The following is a 9,995-nucleotide window of genomic DNA, read 5'->3' as shown; positions in this document are numbered from 1 at the left end:
CATGGTTATGATGAAACACAATGTAAACCATGTACAGTACTGTGCTGAAGTATTAGGCTCCCTAGACTTTATTATATATATATGTTTATTTGTTTGTGTTATGCCGGGGGGAACAGAAGAACCAAAAGCAGGCAGGGGTGCAGAAAAAATGGCACGTTTAATACAAAAGCAGGGGCAGACAGAGTGGAGTCAAAAAACAAGCCAAGGTCAAAACCAGGGGGTCAGTCCAAAAAGGCAGAGGTACAGATATCCAAAAAAGTAAAGAAGAGTCCAGGGAAGCAGGCAGGGGTCAAAACCGGAAGTCCAATAAACAAGGGCAAGGACTCAGGAACAAGGGCAAGGGCAAGGAAACTAGAACTGGGGGAAGGAATAAAGGACAAGACAAACTGCAACTGAAAAGGATAGGTATAAATACACAGGGGAATGAGACCAACTAGGCGGGGCATGGGAGTGAGGGCAGTCTAACAAATAAACATCAGGTGAGACACATGAAAGGGTAATAGGACAATAACGAGGGGGAAATGAAAACGTGGACTGGATTCACAAAGACACACATGTAATACAAACGGCTCCAGACTAGGGAGTAGACAATTTGCAGAGAATCAGGAGATGCAGAGATACGGAGAGACAGGTGTGAATACTTCGCTGAAACTAAGCAAGTAATCAGTGATAGAATAGGGAGGCGGAGTTACAGAACAGAATTGAAACTGGAGATGCGTTAGTAAGTTAGTTAAGTGATTTAAATTACAAATACCCAAAACTAGTGAATGTTAGTTTGACAAACATATTAGTGTGTTAGTATAATTAGTACTGTACAATTAATTTTTTAGGCCTTTTTCAGCTTTATTGGACAGTATATAGTATAGAGAGACAGGAAGAATGGGAGCGAGAGAGAGGGGAAGATATGCGACAAATGTCAGACGGTCGGATTCGAACTGCCGACGTCGCGGCTCGCAATGAGCATGCGGTCAGTGCTCTACAGGCTGCGCCACCGCAGTTAGTTGAGATTAGTATATTAGTGCTATGTACAAACATAAAATGGGGAGAAAGCAGGAAGTAAGGAATGCAAGATTGGAAGGAAGGTTCAACCCCGGAACTACCGTAAACACCCAAATAGTGGGGCACGCAGACAGGGGAGTGACTAGGCTAGTAAACATTCAGACTCAGACATCACAGGGGAAGATGAGTGCATATAAACAGAACACCAGACATGAATATGAAAAATAATAAATTACAAGAATAATGATAATATCCAATGATAAACTAACAGACAGAACACAGGAACATAACAGTTTGTGTGTGTTAGTATAAAATAACACATTTGAGATTTCCAAATATTCATTTTACAAAAGAATACATTTTACAGAGTTTTATATTTAATTTTAAAAAGTCACATATTACTGTAAGCAATTGAGTACTTTTTACATAAAAACTTGATCAAGGCTGTCTGAGATCAGAAGCAAGGAGCCAACCAAAGTCTGCAGAATAACTGTGGCAAGTTCTCCAACATGCTTGGAACAACCTCCCTGCTGACTGTCTTATAGAACTGCAGGACAGCGTTGGCTATCTTGGAGAAGTGATGCAGTTTTTACCATTGACTACATTGAATACGGGTCTGAATGATCTACAGTATGCTGGAGGTGGTGCTAGTGAGCTCAGCATGACCAGGAAATGGTTTTGGCCACTTACATTTACATTTTACATTTTAGTCATTTGGCAGACGCTTTTAATCCAAAGCGACTTACAAGTGCATAGGTTCTTCCACAAGCATCACATCCATAACTAGGAAAATACACATGAAATGCTGTTCTAAACATATAGTCATCGTAAGTGCAATTACTTTTGGGGGGGTTAGACAAGAGGGATAGGGATATCAGAAAGGGGGGTGGGGGAAATCAGGAGGGAGGACTAAGGTAGAGTTTGACTATCACTTAGTTATTACATGGCTTTGGTGAATGCTTGATTCTGATTGGTCACTTTAGGCATTGAGCAGTCCGTTATTAATGTCGAATGACAACTGTTTACATCTAGCTTTTGATGTTCATATCATTCCGCAGAAAGAAGTGCCATTGTCACTTTAAAGAAGATTAATAAATCTGTCGTCATTAAATCCATGTGGCTCCCCCTTCGTGACTTTTACTAAATATATATACTCACAAGCACTTTATCAGGAACATTTTTACTTCATTACACCTACTTATTCATGCGATTATCTAATCAGACAATTGTGTGGCAGCAGTGCAATGCATACAATCATGTAGATATGAGTCAGGAGCTTCAGTTTATGTTCACCTCAACCACCAGAATGTGGAAAGATTTGTGTGACTTGGAATGATTGTTAGTGGCAGACAGGGTGGTTTGAGTATCTCAGAAACTGCTGATCTCCTGGGAATTTCATGCACACTAGTCTCTAGAGTTTGCAAAGAATGGTGCAAAAAACAAAACAAAATCCAGAGCAGCAGTTCTTTTTTTTTTAAAGAAATTTTTTAGGCCTTTTTCAGCTTTATTGGACAGTATATAGAGACAGGAAGAATGGGGGCGAGAGAGAGGGAAAGACATGCGACAAATTGTCAGACGGTCGGATTCGAACCGTTGACGTCGCGGCTCGCAATGAGCATGCGGTCAGTGCTCTACAGGCTGCGCCACCAAGACACCCCCAGAGCAGCAGTTCTGCAGACAGAAACGCCTTGTTAATGAAAGACACCAGAGGAGAATGGCCAGACTGGTCAAAGCTGACAGGAAGGTGACAGTCACGCAAATAACCACGCATTACAACAGTGATATGCAGAAGAGCATCTCTGAACAGACAACACAAAAAAAAGTGCTTGGTGAGTGTATATAGAGAGAGAATGCACAATACATGATAATTTGCCCAAGATGCACAAAATGATGTTGGAATACTATGTATGTTCTAAACCTTACTGGCACAATGATTTCAGCACTCTGGTCCAAATAACTGAGACAGACATTCCCACTGAAACAAGGCTCACTCTACTGGGGGACGTATCCGTGAACACTGTGGGGGAGTGAGGTTAGTTTCATTAAGATTGCCTTGGTGACAGTTACAGTGCTGGAAAGATATGACTCCACTCTCTGCCTCTGTTTTGCTTAGAGAATTAACCTCGTGTGTTCTATTTGAGAGAATACTGTATTGAATACAGAAGCCTGCAAAGTGTAACAAAATTTTATGGGAGCTCAATCTTAGGGCCACATTGTTATAAATGACCTTGTTATAAATAATGTCATGGTATTAATCTCAGAATTTTAACACCTTGTCCAAAACCGCTCATAAAATTCTTCTCTTTTTTTTCTGGCCTGGGGGTGGAATATCAGAAAATGCAAGGCCCTGGAACTAGTCCTTCGAAATCAGGGATATATGTTCCCTTAAGTTGCGCAACATTGTTTTGTGACCTTGACCTATTTTTCGTCCGGTTGGGCTGCCATCTTGGAAAACAAGATAACTCGAGAAGTATATATCAGATCAGGACAAAGTATCGGCTTGAAAGTTAACTCAAATGACATCTTTCTATATAGGTCAGAGATCAATTGAATTAGAGGTGCGACAAAAATTGGCACTCAAATTTTGTCATATATGCTGTAGCGCAATTAGGTGAAATGCATATTGCCCGTTTATTCAGTCTGCACATGAACATACTTTCAAGATGGATTTCAACTTAACAGCAAAGCAATTTACCTATTTCAGTGTTCCAACATATCTACATATTTACAAGGCATAGTTCTACTATGGTTAGCCATAGTCTGCAATATAAAACAGACATATTGAAATTGGAATTGCAGTGCATTGGGAAGAAAAACAAACCAAGGCAGTGGAACAGGAAATTTTATTTCATTATTTTTGGCACCTATTTTTGCTTTTGGTTTTATTTCATTGGCATTATTGGGTTTATAAAAAAAAATCAAATATATCTATCTATTCTTTTTTTCTGGGATTACATTCAGGGATGCAACAAAACATACATTTTTGAACAAATTCTACCATCCCATTTTGTAAAACGGTCAGATAATTGAGACGGATGTGTGTGTGGGGGTGGGGTTTGGATTGGACCCAAAAGGCACGACTCAAACAGTGGTGTAATAAAGTCCCGTCAGGGCTTTATTCGGGGAATATCCAGAGAGCGTGGTCAAAAAACAAGCAATGTTCATACACAAAAAATCCAGCCAAAAAACCAAAGCGCAGTACCGAGGGAGAAGGCAGTCTCATAATCGGTACACCATGCAAGACGTCCGGTAGCCAGGAAAGTTGTCAGCGGGGCAGACGTACAAGTGGGCGGTAGGCAGGCTCAGGGTCGATGACTGCGTAAGAATCAAGACCGAAGTCTGCTCCGCGGGGCAAAAGTACAAAAACAGCAGGCAAAGACGTGGTACAGGCAGGCAATGGTCAACAAAACAGAAGTCAATAATCTTTGGTCAATAAACAAGCTTGGCTCGTAACAGGTAGCCAATGGCTTGCCAAAAACCGCTCAAAAGATGCACTGACAAACAGGAGGCAAACAATTTTGCAAAGACAAGACATGAAACTGAGCTTTATATGCAGGTGAGAGCAGCAAGAGAATGGAAATCAGGTGTGGAGGATTGACAAGTTAACGAGGTAATTAGTAATCGTTAGTAATAAACCTATCCTGCCCTAGCATTAGTAAATTAGTAAATGACATGCACGAGAAACGTAAGGTAACATGAACACATGATTAGAATGTTAGTATTACCCAATCCTGATCTAGCATTAGTAGATTAGTAAGTAGACAATCTAGTAAACAATTAGGGTGTGAGTGACAGAAAGGGAGAGAGAGAAAGCAGGAATGCAAGATTTGCAGAAAGACATGAAAAAGTGTATGCTAATCAATGACCAGTACAACATAACATGAAACATAAATTGTGACATAACAAGTTTGCGAAATATGACAATAAACGAAATAACATGACATGGCAAGACTAACAATTGAAACATAACATGACATGAAACATAAAAACGTGGTGAGATTAGACGAACATAATACGTGATATGACAATAACATAACCAAGACAATAACTAAACATAAAACATGACATGACAAACATGAAACGTGACAATAATAGTCTAATTGCCAAATTACAGCACACAATTACAGCAGCCTGTAGTTAAATCCCTGCAGTTTACGTCCAGGCATGCTGGTCGATTGCTTGTCTTTTAAAAAAATGCATCGGTAAATATTATCATTCCTAATGTTTTAATACCTCTTCCCTATGGCTTCTGCCTGACATGAAATATGTAAATCTGCTGTTGTTGAGAACTTGGTTACAGGCAGGCTAGTGCACTCAGAATTCTGTGGTTACGAAATATTTTCCTAATATAATATGTATTTATTATATAATATGTCTTTGAAGTACATCTAAAACTTGTATAAAGAGCTAAAAGATACTGTTAGATGTTGTGGTAACCCGCTGGTAGAGAGAGAGAGAGAGAGTAGAATTGGTGGAAAAAAAATTCATTTATTATATTATTATTATATTTTATTATAAATTCCCTTCTCAAACACAGGAATATGGTCACAAAAAGGAAAAAAAGGCAAACTAGAAAATAAGTCCGTGCTCAAAAAACGGTAAACGGCAAACTAAGGCGGACTTCATGCGGCGGGGTTCACCCGTCTGTGTCCGCTGTGGGGCCGTTAACTCTCCGTGGTGTCCCGGCCTCGGAAGTCCTCTTCCCCCGCCTAGGCGTCTAGGATTTAAATGGACAGGTTAGTTGGCTTCTAGCCGGATTGATGGGCTCACGTGCATTTCACTCGCACTGGCTCTGCGTGTCTCCTCTCGTTCGCCCCTGAGCCCCGCTTTGCTCCCTAGTTCGCCCTTTTGTAGGATGTTGATCTCCCCTCCAACTCAGTGCAGCTGTGCCTGGTTAATTAGAAAGGTTAGTGGCGTGCATTCCGTACACGTTCCGGTGGTGCTAACCTTGGTGCTCATTCTTTCCGGCGCGGCTCTCTCCAAGGTGCCGGTCCCTTAAATATGTCCGCGGGAAATATTCCCTGTGAATTACTTTCCCCAGCTCCTGGCGCCGTCGCACAGCCCGCTCCCCTTCAGTGGTGTACTGATCCTCGATCGGGCCACCACAATGTGTATATATATATACAGTGGTGTGAAAAAGTGTTTGCCCCCTTCCTGATTTCTTATTTTTTTGCATGTTTGTCACACTTAAATATTTCAGATCATCAAACAAATTTAAATATTAGTCAAAGACAACCCAAGTAAACACAAAATGCAGTTTTGAAGTGAAGGTTTTTATTATTAAGGGAGAAAAAAAAATCCAAACCTACATGGCCCTGTGTGAAAAAGTGATTGCCCCCTAAACCTAATAACTGGTTAGGCCACCCTTAGCAGCAACAACTGCATACAAGCGTTTACGATAACTTGCAATGAGTCTCTTACAGCGCTGTGGAGGAATTCTGGCCCACTCATCTTTGCAGAATTGTTGTAATTCAGCCACATTGGAGGGTTTTCGAGCATGAACCTCTTTAAGGTCACACCACAGCATCTCAATAGGATTCAGGTCAGGACATTGACTAGGCCACTCCAAAGTCTTCATTTTGTTTTTCTTCAACCATTCAGAGGTGGACTTGCTGGTTTGTTTTAGATCATTGTCCTGCTGCAGAACCCAAGTTTGTTTCAGCTTGAGGTCACGAACAGATGGCCGGACATTCTCCTTCAGGATTTTTTGGTAGACAGCAGAATTCATGGTTCCATTTATCACAGCAAGTCTTCCAGGTCCTGAAGCAGCAAAACAGCCCCAGACCATCACACTACCACCACCATATTTTACTGTTGGTATGATGTTCTTTTTCTGAAATGCGGTGTTACTTTTACGCCAGATGTAATGGGACACACACCTTCCAAAAAGTTCAACTTTTGTCTCGTCAGACCACAGAGTATTTTCCCAAAAGTCTTGGGGATCATCAAGATGTTTTCTGGCAAAATTGAGACGAGCCTTAATGTTCTTTTTGCTCAGCAGTGGTTTTCGTCTTGGAACTCTGCCATGCAGGCCATTTTTGCCCAGTCTCTTTCTTATGGTGGAGTCATGAACACTGACCTTAACTGAGGCAAGTGAGGCCTGCAGTTCTTTGGATGTTGTTGTTGGGTCTTTTGTGACCTCTTGGATGAGTCGTCGCTGCGCTCTTGGGGTAATTTTGGTCGGCCAGCCACTCCTGGGAAGGTTCAACACTGTTCCATGTTTTCGCCATTTGTGGATAATGGCTCTCACTGTGGTTCGCTGGAGTCCCAAAGCTTTAGAAATGGCTTTATAACCTTTTCCAGACTGATAGATCTCAATTACTTTCTTTCTCATTTGTTCCTGAATTTCTTTAGATCTTGGCATGATGTCTAGCTTTTGAGGATCATTTGGTCTACTTAACTTTGTCAGGCAGGTCCTATTTAAGTGATTGAGAACAGGTGTGGCAGTAATCAGGCCTGGGTGTGGCTACAGAAATTGAACTCAGGTTTGATAAACCACAGTTTTAACGGGGGGGGCAATCACTTTTTCACACAGGGCCATGTAGGTTTGGATTTTTTTTCTCCTTTAATAATAAAAACCTTCATTTAAAAACTGCATTTTGTGTTTACGTGTGTTGTCTTTGACTAATATTTAAATTTGTTTGATGATCTGAAACATTTAAGTGTGACAAACATGCAAAAAAATAAGAAATCAGGAAGGGGGCAAACACTTTTCACACCACTGCATATATATATATATATATATATATATATATATATATATATATATATATATATATATATATATATATATATATATATATATATATATAGTTTTTGATGTTTGGAAAAAAGTTACAGTGTACCTTTCATGATGTACACACAAATTGAAATAATTTAAAATAATATGTCAATAAAGCAAGAAAAATAAAATAGGTTTAGATTACATATTCATTCATACAATTAATCACATTTCACCTTCTAGACAGGTTCTCAACCATTGCAAGCATGGCTGCCTGAAATTGTTGTTGCTGCTGCTGCATCAGGACCAACATTTTGAGTCATCTGGTTCTGTGAATCCTCTGCTCTCCTAGTCTGTGCTTCCGACTCACGCCTTTCTAACTCCAACTCTTTCTCTCTTAGATGCATTTCAGATTGAGCCTTCTCCCTCAAGTACTCCAGGATCACATTTCCACTAGGTTGACACTCCTCCCCATCTTCTCCCTGCCTCCTCTTTGTGTGCCCCACCCTCTCTTCCTAGCTTCCTCTACTGTGGACCTGTCTGCTCCCATCTTCCTATTAGAAGTGCCCTCACTCCCTAGGTTTTCTGCAGCTGCATTTTCTTTTTCTATGACTTCATAGATGAGCTCATCATGCTCTGTCGGGGTTTCTGATGTCCCACTACTTCTCTCATCTGCACTATTCTTCGATCTGAACTTGGTCTGCAGTAAGGCAAACCTCTCCCTGACAGACTTACTTTGAACAGAATTTTTCGGCAGCTCTTTTGAGACTCTTTCCACGCTTACTTTTTTTGAAGTTGAAGGGTTCCAATACTAGAATTTTCCCACAAAGAAGCACATCATGCTTTTCTGTCAACTCCATTGGGGGTCTGCAACATCAACGGTCGAATGTTAGCCAATTTGTAACTTTGTAACATTCATAGCAGCGCAAGTCAACTAGCAATCTATCTAAGAAGATAATGTTAGTTAAAAAGGAATTAACTAAGTAACATTAGGCTACATCGTCAGAGACCAACAGAAAGGTAATAGAAGTTAAATGGTTAACTTACTGTGGTCACTTGTTTGACGTTAACGTTAATGCAGTTGACAGATGACAACTATGATGACAGCTATGGAGAACTTTATTTATGAAAATGTATTTTAATTAGACAATTGTCTTTGACAAAATGCTCAGAATTCATTACACATATTGTGTGAATACACATTCTGAAACAAGTATTAATCAACTACATGAAACTGTACAATTTGCCGTTGTAGATGAAGACGCTACAGGGACAGAGCCAAGTATGTAAAATTTGTGCAGTCGCAAAAGTTCCGAAATCCATTTCCGGTCGCCGTAGCAACCCCTGTAGCCGTCGATGGTTAAAGTCCCTCATATCCATGATATATGCATGGCTAAATGGAATCTTCACACATCTTTTAACATTACTCTGTGTTTGTAGATCAACGTTATCTACTTTGTAACTGAAATGAACCTAACGTTGTCATCATTTTGCGAAATGACTTGTGTGCCAGGTGTAATGTAAACTAGCAAGCTAGCTAGCAAATGTTAGTGCAGTGGGGATACTTTATTGCTACCTAACATTAGTAATACCATTACTTAGCTAGTGTAGTGGGTAGGGTTATCCAATTTTTTAAACCCTTAAAAAGTCCCCACATTTTACCACGGTACACGGTTTCACCGTTTAAAAACTATCATGGCCCTAATGTGGCTGGAGGACACGGCTGTTTCACTGAAATGTAGTTAGAGGGTGCTATACAGTCTCCCACCATCTGTGATAATATCAAACAGGCTATTGGTCCTTTGGGTAAATTAATTTAACAGCTGGTGTAGCTTCTAGAATAGCTCAGGTTGACGGTTATTGCATACCATACCATTAGCTAGCTATCTGAAGTGGGAGTATTTCAGAAAGCAGGATTACGGAGTTAGCTGGATAACTGTGCTGAATAAAACCCGTAACTGCTCTTTTTACTTCCATATTCCGAATGTGAGAGAGTTCAGTGCAGTTATCTAGCAAGCTCGTAATCCTGTTTCATGAAACACTCCCTGAATGCTTCTGTCAGCTGATTTTAACAATCATACAGTTATATATTTTTGTTTCTTTGTCAACAAAATTGCAGCGGCATGTAAATTATTTCAGTAGCAATGGCTACGAAATCGCACTGCATTACTGCAAATGCACTGGCACCAGTATTTAGCCATTTTAGCTTGGCAGCACGGCTGCCCCAGTTCATGTTCTTCTTATTTGCACTAGCAGCAAGCAGTGATGGCTACGG

The sequence above is a fragment of the Conger conger genome, chromosome 5 (genome assembly GCF_963514075.1).
Source record: "Conger conger chromosome 5, fConCon1.1, whole genome shotgun sequence".
NCBI lineage: Eukaryota > Metazoa > Chordata > Actinopteri > Anguilliformes > Congridae > Conger > Conger conger.
The sequence above is the reverse complement of the archived record's forward strand: the minus strand, read 5'-3'. Positions refer to the sequence as shown.